We start from the raw sequence: 15066 nt of genomic DNA, 5'->3' as shown, positions 1-15066 counted from the left end.
GCTGCCTCTGAACCCAGAGGCATCATATGACCATTGTGACCAGCAACCTTATCTGCTATGAAATGTTTTAAAGCTGCTTCAGTTGCTGGCCATCAACACTACATCTTGGTGTAATCTACACCCATATAAAAAGTGTGGTGAAAATGCTTTTTAAAAAAAAGTTCTGAAAAATACATTGAATTTTGCATAGCTCACTTTCGTCATCTAGTGTCACATTTGTACATTGTACTTTACAACCAGTTTAAAATGTTGCAGCTGTAAAGCTGAGTCCCTTGTTACAGCATGAGCCAGTAAATCTAGAATGGACCAAATTCAAAAAAGTCCGCTGAATATTTCTAGCAGACCCCTTAATCATTGGAATTTCTAAGTGGTGTATGTAAGAATTTCAAAAAGTATACAATGGATAAAGTCAAATAAAATCAACCTTTGTTATTGCTGCTGCTGGAATTCCCATTGTCCACCAACGCATGTTAAATCTGTAAAGCAAATGTGGATGTTCAGAATCTTTGAACAGTTGAGGCACACTGTTGCACGTACATAGAGCAGCTGCTGATGAGGAAGGGCCCCGATCGAAGGCATTGTGACCCACACATTCTTTCAATATGTGTGTGGGGTGTCATTCAGCCCCCTCCTTGTGTTCCCCAAGTGTTTGCTAGATTATACTTATTTGGGAATTAAATCTGGAATGCGCAACAGCTAGAATGTGTAAGAATAAAAATTACCCGCCCTCAGAGGAGCCCAGTCCCCATGTTTGTGCATGAGTCACTAAAGTAAGCATTCATCCTGGTTGGAAAGAAAAGCTCAGAGCACTTACTCATGCAGAAATGCAATGGAAAACCTCCTGCAACGGTGAGCAAACTTGCTGGGTCCCTGCATCAGGAGTGACTGGGCGTTGATTGGAAGGAGGTGAGGCCAGAGCAGGGAATTATTCAGAGATGCAGCCAGTGGTTAATTCCATAGCATCTGCACTGCAGATGTGAGATGGAGTGATTGATTCTTACCCAGCACAAAGCTGTGAAACAACAGCTTACCAGCAAAAAGTGCTGAGTGTAAGTTGGCCAGGGCAGAATTGCAAATCATGCAGAGTTGCATCCGACAGCCTCTTCAGCAGTAAGGGTGCTATAGGCTATTCTTCTTGGCCAAATAGTTGTCTTACAGGAGGCTATTTTATACCATGTCAGACAAGTCATCCATCCAGTTAGCACAGTATTTTCTGCTCTGGCTGGTTGCAGCTTCCCTAAAGTCTCAGGGAAAGAAAGGTCTTTCACGCACAAGAGAGGATCCAAAACAGCTGTATGAAAAATATATTTGCCATCACCTGCTGCTTGTTTTGCTTTCAGATGGCGATACCAGAGCAGAACCAGCGATCAATGGGCCCTGCTTTGATGATCCCCCATAACGTACCCCAACACAAAGTTTGGATAATTTACTATGGTGTGTGCTGAATGTAACTGAATTGCTTCCAAGGACGGCCTGAGGCATGTTAACATCCTAAATGTTGAAACATGTTTTCCTTGCATATAGAGGGGAATAATCCCAAGCAGCTGTTTTGCTAGCAAGCCCTGCTGACATCCCATTGCAAGAGCTTGTTGCCCCTGCAATGATTGCTCTGTTGAGAAATGTAATTATTTTTATTTTAAGGTTTCCAGACTGTGAAAGCTGATGCTATCTGAGCTGCTTTCTCTGTCATCAAGGGGTGAGCCTTCCAGCCCTCGACCTCCTGTTGTTAAGACCATGAATTCTGTTTAAAAACAAAATAATCCACAAACTCAGCACACGGGGCTATTTTGATATTTTGAAAACGAAATCCCCCTGCGCGGTCACTTGATTATTTTCCAGCCACCACTTTTTTTTTCTTCCAAAGGATTGGTTTTTTGTTTTTAGGCTTTCGCTCTGGTGGCCAAAACTGTTGTTTGTTCATCTTCTGGCAGCCGCAGGTGCTATGCTGAATGCCTTGAAAATAACTGTAATTACTGAGCATTGTTTAAGTAAAATCAGATAAAATCCGCATTGGATCTGGGCTGTAGGATTATCTGCCAGATTTTTTTTCCTTTTTGACCCAGGAACATGAATCATGTGAACTTGTTTCCTCAATCGCATCAGCATGTAATTATATATAATCTCCACGAAGAATTCCTGACTGGGTCCTGGGGTCTTCTGAGGGCTGGGAAAGCATTTGTGAAAGGTTTCTCGTGTCATTAGTGAATGAATTTCTCACTTGGATGGCTTAACTATGAAGTCTCAGCAGACCCCAGTGTTGTTTGTGATCCAGTAAATCATGCACCTTTTGGAGCATCTCGGCAAGTTGCACGCCTGGTTGACGCTGTCTGCCTGTCTCTTGATTCCTATTTTTACCCAAGGTCAAAGGGGGTTTTCATCTGTGCCAATGGCTATGTTGACTTATGCTTTTCGCAGTGGGATATCTGAAGATTAGCCTTCAAATCTGGAGTCTCCCACTCAGAACGAGACAGCAGAGACAAGACCTATAAGCCGGCAGAATACGGAACAAATCTCCTGACTGAACAGAGGGGAGGGGGAAAGCTGCCCTCACAAAGTCTTTCTAACCTGCCAAATGGGTGTTGAAGGAGAGGCATGTGGGGGCTGCATGGGGGAATCAACAAAGCAAAAGGTGATGATAAGAAAGATGGGGGGGGCAGATCTTACTTGAGTGCAGATGTGGGGAGTGCATGGTCCTGCCATATGGGGTTGGATTACAACTCCCATCAGGGGACAGGTCCCCCTTCACCTCTGAAAACGTGAGCTTTACAGCAACAATTTTAAGGAGAACAGTCTGTCGGGATGATAAGTTAAATTTTGTCTGACAAAATATCTGGTTCTAAAGAATTATTATAGCTGTGTAATCTATTTTATTCTGCTTTATATATTTTATCTTTTGTAACGGCTTCAGCTAAACAAATAAATAATATTTGTTGTATTTAATTCCCTTCGTCCTTGATCACTGACCATGCTGACTGGGGTTGATGGGAGCCTAAGAATGTCTGGGTTGCCACAGGTACCCTATTCCTGCTTTATAGTGTTTTTAAAATTTGAAATCCTGAATCATTTCCTGTTTCAGCTGAATCCCAAACACCTACATTTTGGCATCCAGCCTCTTGTTTCCCGCTGTGGCCTTGTGTGAAAAGCCCACGGGGAAAGAGATTTGTTCTCCAGCAGGGTGTCATGGCGCTGTCAGGAAAAGAATGTCCAGAGTGAGGAATTAACTTGTTATTTCCAAAGGTACACTTACAAGACAGGAAAAGGCATGTCCATCAGTCCTGCTCCTGGGTATGCACCCAATCAGGCAGTTCCATGCAACAGAGGCCTCACCCCCACCTTGGCTTATGTATTTTCCCCACCTGAACTGCATGCAAGCAGATGAAGACTATGCCTACGTGGAACCTGCTTCTGCTCCTCCCGCTTCAGTCCTCTTCTGGTTCTGGGAGACTGTGGAGCAGGAGAGGTGGGGGCAGGAGGAGGAGGAGGTGTGCAAGCCCTTAACTCTACCCCAGCCTGACATATCTCTCCTTCCTCTTGCACCTGTTCTTCACTTTCCAATCCTGCAGCTTCTCCTGCCTCTGAATCTTGTCTCCCAGCTGTTACTGATTCCTCCAGTTCACTGATCCCTTTTTCTAAGCCAGTCTTCCAGTGCCCACTCATCAGAATCCAGCCACCCCTCCTCAGTGTCCAGCCAGTTGCTGACAGAGTGGGGAGGGGCAAACTACCTATGGCTATTTAAACAAGGGATTTATTTCAAGTTCACATTAGCAGGACCGGTGCATTAAATTGCCTCTATTGCGGAGTCACTCTGTAGCTCGCACCCTCTTTGTGGTGGAGGTATTCCACTTTTCTAGCTGGCACCCTTCCTCCTCCTCCTCTTCTTCCTCCTTGATTACTAGCAGTTTCTGTGTCACCCCTCCTCCTCCTCCTCAGTGGCTGAGGAAAGGCCAAGGGCTTACTTCCTCAGAGTGATATAGTTTCTGGATGGAACAGCTGAAAGGAAAGCTGTTTAGCTGTAGTTGGGGGAGGGGAATAAGTTACTTTAACCTTGAGAAGAGCAGCTTGGCTCCAATTGCATATATAGCCCCAGCTGCAGCACACAACCTCATTTTGGCCTCAAAGATCTTCTGCCTTTTGCCTCCCCAGCTCTGCATCTTTTGAATTTGCAAGCCATGCTGCATTGGTGTGATCCACTTTGGGAAGCAATCATTGCCTGAAAAGCCAGATAAAATGATTGCAAAACAAAGGAAAATAGACAAAGTTACTTGTTTGCAGACCTTCTGTCCCTCTTAACATTTTAATTTTTGCTTGACTCAATGTATTGGAGGATGCTTCGTTTTTCCTTCCTTACTGGGCAATGCCTCCTCTAAGACTTAAGTTGACTTAGGAAGGTGGAATCATAGAAGCATAGATTGGAAGTAACCACAAGGGTCATCTAGTTCAACTCCCTGCAATGCAGGAATCTCAATTTAAGCATTATGACAGGTGACCATCCAACCTCTGCTTAAAAACCTCGAAGGAAGGAGAGTCCACCACCTCCCAAGGGACTCCATTCCACTGTCAAACAGCTCTTAATGTCAGAAAGTTCTTCCTGTTGTTTTGATGGAATCTTGTCCCTTGTAGCTTGAAGCCATTGGTTTGGGTCCTACCCTCTGGAACAGGAGAAAACAATCTTGCTCTATCTTCCATGTGGAGCTAACATTTAGTGAAAAAAAGATAAAGGGGAAGGGGCATCTGCCTTCCCAGCAGGCATTCTTTGCAAGGTGATATGTTTGCAGCAGACTGCCTTGTCATCTCTCATTCTGCACCTGCATTTGCAGCCTTCCCTTTGTTGTGGCTGTTCCTAAGTGCAGAGCGATTTCCAGTGTCCCCTAACAGGGATGCAATCGCCTGGGGGATTCTCCAGGTGCAGCTCAGCCCTGAACAGCAATGCCGGCTGCCTGCATCTGAGCAGAACATGGCTCACAGTGAAGGAAAGACTCTGCCAAAAATGCCATTACTATACGTTTTTAGTACCGTGGACTTCTTCCTTTGACCCCTCGTCCGGACAAGCCGGCCCCAATTCCTTGGTTGTTTTGGTTTTTGTGGCCTTTTGTCAAAAACAGATTTGCCAGGGAGCCAAGGATATGTAACGTGTTTATTACTACAGGATAAAAAGGGGCCAAACAGATGGAAAACTAAATTCTGGCTACTGCAGACAATGCGACCTGGGAGACGATTGCTGAAGCACAGCTAAAGACAGGATTGCTGTGAACTGTTCCAAATCCACTTGTTCTGGCCCATTATTCTGTCTGCTTGTGGAATCGTCTTCTCTGGGTTTGTAGATGTTGGCAGGGCTGTGTCTTGCTACATTTCTCAGTAGTAGTACTTCATGGCAGAACGCTTCATTCCTCCACTGCAGAGTTCCAGCCATTTTCACTGCCAGTTTGCAGCGTTTGGATTCAGTCGGCAGCATCCAGACTAAGTGAGTTGCACGTAGTTCCCTTTCAAAATTAAGTGAAGTCATGACTAACATGTCCCATCAATTTCAAATGACCTATGTTCAGCTAAACCGACTGAACCTAATCCAGTAATATTAGCCCTGGGGTGAGGATTGCCAAAGCTTGAAGTTCAAGTGATCATTGGGGGAGAGAATTCAGGGCTTCCAAATGGTGCGTGTTCACTTTTTTAAAAAAGGGTACATGCTGCACTTTGGGGGCCCTTAGCTTTAGCAGCGGTGGTGGCTTCTTCTGGTTTTTATTTGTAACCTTCAATTTGGTTTTACAGCAGAAGCAGCAGCAACAACAGAGTTCTGCTCTTGGCAGCCATTAATAACTCCAAAATGAGTCAGGTGCAATGTCAGTTTTAGGGAATCTTGGTGGTAGTAGCAGTGACATTCTTATTTCCTGGGTAAGACTTGTTCTCTTAATTTGTGCTTTTCAGCTACCTAGAGGGCAGGTTCTGACGCCATTGCATCCTCAAGCAACCATCCAGCAGAGCTGTTCCAACTTGCAAATAAGCTTATTGCACCAGACCAGTGGGCAGCTTTGAGTCATTAGAAGCCTGCTGTGATGCTTTTATGAAGCACTTTGAGGATAAAGTGGTTGGACTTGCATAGAATTAGATATCACAGTTATACTAAATCCTCATATATCTCCAGAGCACTGTCTGGTCTGGTTGCTTTGGTTCAGTTTCAGTTATTACAGTTTGAGGATGTGGACAAGTTGCTTGCAGGAGTTTGGGCAACCAGCTGTTTTTCCACTCATCGTCCATCCAAGGGGGATTGACTGGCCAGCCCAGGGAGTGGTTAATGCCTATTTGGCCCTTAAAAAGACAGTGGTACACCCTCTTCTTAAGAGGACCCCTCTGGAGCCAGAAGAGTTAAATAACTACCACCCAGTCACAAATATTCCCTTTTGGGGCAAGATGCTTCAGAGGGTGCTGGTGGTCTAACTGCAGGTGTGCCTGGAAGAAAAAGAATTGTCTAGATTTATTTTAATCTGGCTTCGTTCCCATGTTTGGAAGTGGAATGACCCTTGGTTAATTACGGTAGGTTTATCAGGCAAGAGACAGGGGGATGCTACCCTTCTCAGTCTCCTTGACCTCTCAGTGGCTGATAGCAGAGTCTACAGATATTAGTGTATTGAAGCCTTTCAGAAGAAGCAAGTTGTTCCCATATGGCTGAAAGCAGAAGAGGATGAAGCCAGGCAGTCCGCCTGCAGAGATCATTCCACAACTGAAGTACCAGCAATGGCCTGTAAAACGGATTAAAGCTTCAACTTTAAGGGGACAGATTTGAGTTTAATAATTCCTGGCCAATGTTACTAATTCTATGCAAGCGGTTGTTGTGGGTGTTTCTGATTTTCAGGATCTGAAGCATGTGCCTGAATTGCACTGCACTGTATTCTTTCCAAAGCTAGCCTGCCTCCAGGAAGAGGAATAGGTTGGAGGTTCTTACGGGATGGGGAGAAGGTGAACTGTACGAATCTTAAATATTGCAGGACAGTGTAGCTAGCCCCTTTTACTTGCAGTGAAGACTAACTCCCTCCACATTTTGAATTCAGCTCGTCAACTCATCTTTGTCTCAAGTCACATAATACAAATACTTCTCTCTAACACACCAACCTCCGGGAAAACATTTGGATGAATGTTATTAATCCCTCTGGTGCCCGAGATGTCTAGGAGATGTCTACAAAACAGCATGCAAATAGCACTTGGAATGGGTAGAATGAGATGTTTTCGTCCAAATAACAACGGAAGCCTGTCACGCACCTAAATAAACAGGCATGCATGCCAATGAACACACTCATTTACGGGGATGGGGGGAGGGAGGGATGAGTGTTAGTGGTAGAGGTTGGAGGCATGCTCTACCAGGATTTGGGGGATAAAATCTTCTTTGGCTCATAAGCCGAAAACATTGCTTTGCTAGGTTCACACGTCAGACGTGGGGCATTTTTATATGTACTCAGTAAAATAAAAAAATAAAATAAAAAGATGGTGACATGAGGTCAAATTGTTCCAGAATCCAGACACTGGAGAAGACGAAAAGGGGATGGGGATCAACAGCCTATACTGATACTGATCAAGATCATTTTCAGTTCATGCAGAAGGGAATACAGTGGTACCTCGGGTTAAGAACTTAAGTCATTCTGGAGGTCCGTTCTTAACCTGAAACTGTTCTTAACCTGAAGCACCACTTTAGCTAATGGGGCCTCCCGCTGCCACCGCGCTGCCAGAGCACGATATCTGTTCTCATCCTGAAGCAAAGTTCTTAACCCGAGGTACTATTTCTGGGTTAGCGGAGCCTGTAACCTGAAGCATCTGTAACCTGAAGCGTCTGTAACCCGAGGTACCACTGTATGTTTCCAAGCATATTGCTTAAAGGCAGCCTGCTTTGCCACCTGAGGCGAAACAGGAATTGGCTGCCCGCTGCCTGGCTGTTGCATCCTGCCCACCCCACTTCCACCACAGCTGGAATGCCTCCCTCTCAGTGAACTCAGTGAGAGAGCGGCATTCCAGTGGCAGTGCTGCCTCTTGTGCTTCTGCTGCCTGAGGCACCTGCTTCACCCCGTCACATGGGTGGGCTGGCTCAGATGTTGCTTTTCCATCACTTTGGAAATCAGCAGAAACACCTGTGGTCACAAGGGTGAATAAATTGCTGAGAGAGCCCTTCATGAAAAAACTCCCCTATCTCACAGCCTCAGGCTGAAATGTTGGTAGCATTGGCCACGATGATGCAGGTTGCCATAGATTAGGCTGAGTAAGTGTGAAGGTCTCTTAGGCTGCACTCACACAACAACCTGAAAGCTATTGTTGCCAATGAGCACCCACATTCATCTCCTATCTCACAATTATTCTCTTGGTCAAGCAGGGTGTGCATGTTTCTGTAGTGTTTAAGAAACTTGACTGACCAGAGACCACAAGAAAACTTAAAGAACAAATGCATAATCATGGTTTAATACTTGTGAACAAAATGGAATTTCAGCAGGTTGTAGATTGCAAGCTACATCTGCTGGAATCTCCTATTCTACAAAACCATTCAAGGTACAGGAGCCCTGGCCACTCTAATCGGAAAGCTAGGGCTGCCATATGTCTGGAAAATCCCAGACATTGCCAGCGTTTGGCATCCGAAAATGGCGTCCGGGCAGCTTTTCGGCAGCTTTTCATCTCTGAATCACAGCTTCCTCCTAGGACTGTTTCTCTACCTGAAGAAGTCAACCTAAACATAACAAATAAGCTGAAAATGGACATCTTCAGTTAGCCACTAAAACTGTGAATGCAATTCATATGAATTCTACACTCTTAGAAGGTCTCTAGATAATGCTGCTGGGAGTGATACAATTTCCCAGCTTAGCTGTAGCCTCCTATGCATCCTACAACTGCATATGATACAGTTGTACTGATTTAATTTTCACACTCTTGGCGATAGGGAGAGAAAGATATGTCACTTTCTGTTCTCTCAGTCTCTCATTTTTGCAGCCTTAAATTTGCTTCTCCGCATTTTGTGGCAATTTTATTTTTTTTAAAAAAATCCTTATGAAAATGCACCAACATTTTATTAACACATTTTATATGCAAGTTTGACTAATTTTTGTAAGCAACTTTCCCCAATTTTGTATGCTATTTTCATTAGTATCTTAATATGTGTACTTCTGTAAATACTGTTTAGAGAACTTCACCACAAAAAAAATTCAGGTCAGGTAAGTGTGGATTTTGAGTGTAGCCATGTTTTGGTGAGCATATTGTTTCTGAAAGTGTGAATTTGATAGTTTTTGGCTTTAAACATGCATTGTGCACTGAAATTAATTTCTTATCCATCCTTAATTGACGACATATGCAAACACTCTTAATCTCACTGATCTCAGAAACTTCTAAATTGTGTAGGATAAAGAGCTACAATCACACATAGAACACATACTATGAACTAATCACTGCTTGCTGTACTGAACTTCATATATAATATTCAACACTCAACTGTTTAATTTAGGCTACCATAATATTACAGCCAAGCAAACAGATTGAACTCTGGTAGGGCCGCCTGCATGAGGTATTAGGGGAGTTAAAATCCCTTGGAGACAAATTTAAAAATCATCAATTATGTTAAACACTCTCCCATTTTCAGGCATACGTGCAAGGAAGTGTGATCCGTTCAAGCAGCTGTGGCCTGAGTTAAGGCCTCCCCCGCCCTCCAATCACTCACTATATAGCACCTGCACTTTAAACACTTTCCCCCTCCTGTGGATCTTTACTTCCAGACTTATAGTCCCCTAGTTGGATGTTCTGGACTGCATTTGCTAGCTGCTACTGACTCTACATATTTATATGCTCCAAATCCTTTTAAGTCTGACTGCAGCTTTGCTGAAATCTTGCTGAGTCTAAATTGAAAACTTGGAAGCTCTACTCTGCAAGGTGGCTATTTCACTGCAGAAATCAAACACAGGGGGCTTTTGCCCTGATTCATATAATACTAATCTTGAAATATGTTTTCTTAGGCTTGCTTTCCTTGAGCAGGGGTTTTTCACTTTTGAACTGACCTCTGTGCTTGTCTCTTTAATAAACATTTCTCCTGTACTAATAGCTCCATGCAATGAACATTTTCACTTGTTGGATTTCTGCATATCAAACCTCTGTTAAAGGCTCAGAGGTGCAGGTCAGGCAATTCCTAAACTCCCCCCCCCCCATCTACTGCCATTTGGCAACTCGGACTTCAACTCAGATATCATTAAATAGAGCACTGGTTTTAACTTCCTTGTATGAACTCTGGTGGTCTTCTAAAATAGTGTATAAATGAAATTGTGACTTCATATCAGTCACAGTGCTTGGTAGGATGATAGTCTTTTAAATTTTCAGCTACCCCTGCTGTCAGAACCCATGGGCCAGCAATGCTAGACAATTCTTCAACAAGATTTTTAACTGTGTATCTGAAATATTCACAATGAATTTTGCTGAGAAATAAAAAAAGAAAAACAGGGTGCAATATGAGATCCTTGGAACTATCCCCACTCGACCATGAAGCTCACTGGGTGACTGTCACTGCCTCTATGCCAAACCTTGCTTTTTTAAAAAATGGGTCTAGTAGACCCAATTTGAGTTGCACAACTAAAATTGATTATTTAAAAAAATAAAAAAATGTTGTAAAGGTTGTTGTAAGCAACGCCACTGAAGAAGATAACAGTGGTAACCCAGACATCATCAATCATCAACCTTTATTACAGTCCAGAGACCCAACAAATCGTTACAAAGCAATACACAATTCATACAGCCTACCTCCAGGTTAAACAAGCATTTTGTTCAGAATATAGGGATCATTGGTTCTTGCAACCACCAATAAAAACTTTGCCACTGCTAATGTTCTAGTGTTTGTCCGGTCTTCCAATAGGAACCTGACATAGTGAGCCTCTGATTTTCCCGGGAAAGGTACCAGCAAGGGTAATATCAGTTTAGCCCTGGCTTGCTCATATTTTGCACAGTGCAACAAAATATGTTTTATGGAATCAATGTCTTGAGCACACGAGCAAAGTCTGTCCTGGTAGACATCATTGCTGGTTGTGAAGGAGCCCTCACAACAGTTTAGGCTTCGTTGTTGTTGTTTAGTCGTTTAGTCGTGTCCGACTCTTCGTGACCCCATGGACCAGAGAACGCCAGGCACTCCTGTCCTCCACTGCCCCCTGCAGCTTGGTCAGACTCATGCTGGTAACCTCGAAAACACTATCCAACCATCTCGTCCTCTGTCGCCCCCTTCTCCTTGTGCCCTCCATCTTTCCCAACATCAGGGTCTTCTCCAGGGAGTCTTCTCTTCTCATGAGGTGGCCAAAGTACTGGAGCCTCAGCTTCACAATCTGTCCTTCCAGTGAGCACTCAGGGCTGATTTCCTTCAGAATGGAGAGGTTTGATCTTCTTCCAGTCCATGGGACTCTCAAGAGTCTCCTCCAGCACCATAATTCAAAAGCATCAATTCTTCGGCGATCAGCCTTCTTTATGGTCCAGCTCTCACTTCCATACATCACTACTGGGAAAACCATGGCTTTAACTATACGGACCTTTGTTGGCAAGGTGATGTCTCTACTTCTCAAGATGCTGTCTAGGCCTGTCATTGCCCTTCTCCCAAGAAGCAGGCATCTTTTAATTTCGTGGCTGCTGTCACCATCTGCAGTGATCATGGAGCCCAAGAAAGTAAAATCTCTCACTGCCTCCATTTCTTCCCCTTCTATTTGCCAGGAGGTGATGGGACCAGTAGCCATGATCTTCGTTTTTTTGATGTTGAGCTTCAGACCATATTTTGCACTCTCCTCTTTCACCCTCAATAAAAGGTTCTTTAATTCCTCCTCACTTTCTGCCATCAAGGTTGTGTCATCTGCATATCTGAGGTTGTTGATATTTCTTCCGGCAATCTTAATTCCGGCTAGGGATTCATCCAGCCCAGCCTTTCGCATGATGAATTCTGCATATAAGTTAAATAAGCAGGGAGACAAAATGCAGCCTTGTCGTACTCCTTTCCCAATTTTGAACCAGTCAGTTGTTCCATATCCAGTTCTAACTGTAGCTTCTTGTCCCACATAGAGATTTCTCAGGAGACAGATGAGGTGATCAGGCACTCCCATTTCTTTAAGAACTTGCCATAGTTTGCCATGGTCGACACAGTCAAAGGCTCCCAAAAGTAGGTCCGTCACTGTATGCCACCTTGAGCTCCTGGGAGAAAAAGGTGGGATACAAATGCAACAAACAAACATACCGCTAGATTTTGCAGCAGAAAATCAAGATTGCCCTAGTTCTGTGAGAACCCATGTTGCATTTAGCATGTTAAAATCCCATTCAACTTTGAAGATCACAAGCCAACCTTAGGACAGTCATTACCTTGCGGCCCATCCTACCTCACAAGGCACTTGTGAGGTAGGTAAGATGGAGGGTGGGAAACCCTCTATATCAATGTTATCAAAGTTAAAAATGTTCTGTTGTGGAGTAAGCCAAAATGTGAAATGAGGTGACCATGTGCTATCAGAAAGATTAAAATCCCACATTAATCATGCACTAGTCGTCTCCTCCTTGCATTATATCTTATCTGAATAAACATTTCCTGTTCTGCTGGAGTTCTCAGACTTTTCGGGAGGTCTCTAACAATTCATTCTGGATAGTGTACACAGAAGGGGAGATTTATGATTATTGTGGATGCAAGGTTGGAGATCGCTTTAACCTCAATTAAACAATAGGTACAGTAAATAGCGTAACAAAAGGGGAAGACCTCCAAATAATATTTGGAACCAGGCAAGAGTGAAATGAAGTGCAGTTCTGCATACATACGTACAATAAAATGGTAAGATGTGAGGCTGCCTTGAGGGCCTTTGGTGTGTTTTTTTCTTCCAAATTTTCTTTATAATTCACATTTCATTGAATATAACCACAAATTCAAAAATTAACTTCCCTTTCCCCCTTCCATGGTTCTATTTATTTATCCATTAAGACTGTATATTCTAATTCCTCCTTTTATTTTAAAAAAAATCCCTTCCCTCTATAGTTTTAATTATTTAAACTGCTGAATTTAAATTAATCCTGCTAACACTTTATCCTGCTTGACATAATCCTTCATATATTCTGCAAACATTTCTCACTCTTCCTTAAAAAACTCAATCTTCCTGATTTCTTATTCTATTAGTTAAATTTGCCAATTCTACATATTTAATTGATTTTATCTGCCACTCCTCCTTTCTTGGAATCATTCTCTCTTTCCATTTCTCAGCATATACTATTCGGACTGCTGTAATTGCGTAAAGAAATAAATTATTTTGGTCTGTAGGGACTTCCTAATAAGAAGCTTTCTGATCTTTTTATAAAAGTTAATTATATATCATCTCCCAGAATTCCTTCACATTCTTACATGTACACTTCATATGGTAAAAAGTACCCTCCATTTCTTGACACTTTCAACAAGTACTTGACTCTGATTTATACATTTTTGCTAATTTACTTGGCGTAAATTTATCAGCTGCCTCGAGGGCCTTTGTAAGGCCATGTGGAAGGATCTAAATGAAGTAAAATAATAGAATCATAGAATTGTAGAGTTGGAAGGGAACCTGAAGGGAACCTAGCCCAATATTGTATTGCAGAATACACCTACACAAAAAACCAGACTAAATGAGTTGCCTGTCATCTCCTCTGGCTCTTTTCCTCTGTTGATTTTTCTCTCAATATCTTCACCAATTCTCCCCTAAATTTCCTCAGAAAAATCAAAATCCCCCCCACCCATTATGGGTGGGCCAATATAAATATAAATATGAAATAAAAAGTATAAAATATGGAATAAAATAAAGCTGTGCTCTAGGCATCTTGCAGTAGGCTTCACTTGACAGGATTGGAAAATACTGGGGGGAAATGAACTCTTTTAATTATTCAGCACAGCAGCTATTGAAGCATAATAACTATTCCATGTTAAGTGACCTTAAGAGCACATTCTGGAGTAGTTTTCAGTACCACTGAGGTAAACCCTTAGGTGAACAGCAGGCAGACACCTTTGTGTCCTCAAATCTCCTCAGAAAAACTTCACAAGACTCTCCTCAGAGAGACATCCTTTCCCTCCCCACTCAGCAGCTAAGAGCCAAAAAAAGGCTGTTCTCCTCCAGATCTTGCTCAGAGCTCCTGTTCTGAAGGAAGGTGGCTGACAACACGATGGCAGTAATCCCTGGCTGTGTACACAATCCCATTGACTCTTCATCCAGTTTACTCCCACTGCTGTTTTAGAAAGCGGTGTACACATGACATTAGCCACAACCCTTATCTATCCTGTTTTATCTTGTCATTTCTTAAGGAACACATTACTGTGTTTTGATTTGCTTCCTCATAGTCCAAATTGAGAAAATGAACCACCTAGCTGTGTTTTAAGATGATAGTATGCACACAGCTTCCGTTTCTGTTGATCTTTAGGAACAGGCCAAAAACACTGCTGTTTCCCTCAGCTTTTAATATGAGTTGCTATTCATTTTACTCTGTCGTATGTTGTTTCGATATTTTAAATTTGTAAGCTGTTTTGCGAATCAGCATGATGAAGAGGTGGGATACACATTGTTAAAAAAAGAGGAACAAATAAGCCCCAAATAGTGTGTGTGTGTGTGTGTGTGTGTGTGTGTGTGTAAACTGACAACCATTTTGAACATTAGAAGGGAATTAACCAAGCAGGCTTCCCTGAAAAGTGCTGAATATGGATATTTGAATTGGCCAAATGTCTGAAGTGCGATATAAAAGCTCGTACACCTTTGCACCATTTGTTGTATTATCATTCTTCCTTGCCAAACTGATAGTATCTGAGGGTCACTGGCAACTAGGTGATTCCTAGAAAAGGATTTGAGACTCACACATTTGTTAATTGTCAGGGAACTGCCATCGGAGACAGGAGAGGAGGTAAGGCGCAGCAGCGATGCAGGAGAAGGACCCAGTAGGGAGAGAGAGCTCACTTCTGCTGGGGAAGGAGATAGGCGTTACGCTAGCTCCGAGACTGTTCCAGCGAGACCAGCGGGGAGAGCACAGAGCCTCCGCTTGGGACGCCCACTCTGCGCAGAAAGCTTCCGCGCAGGGAGGCGAGGCGTCGACTTGGTGTCAAAG

Source organism: Podarcis cretensis, assembly GCF_951804945.1.
Source record: "Podarcis cretensis genome assembly, chromosome: 11".
Taxonomy (NCBI): domain Eukaryota; kingdom Metazoa; phylum Chordata; class Lepidosauria; order Squamata; family Lacertidae; genus Podarcis; species Podarcis cretensis.
This window is presented reverse-complemented; position numbering follows the sequence as displayed.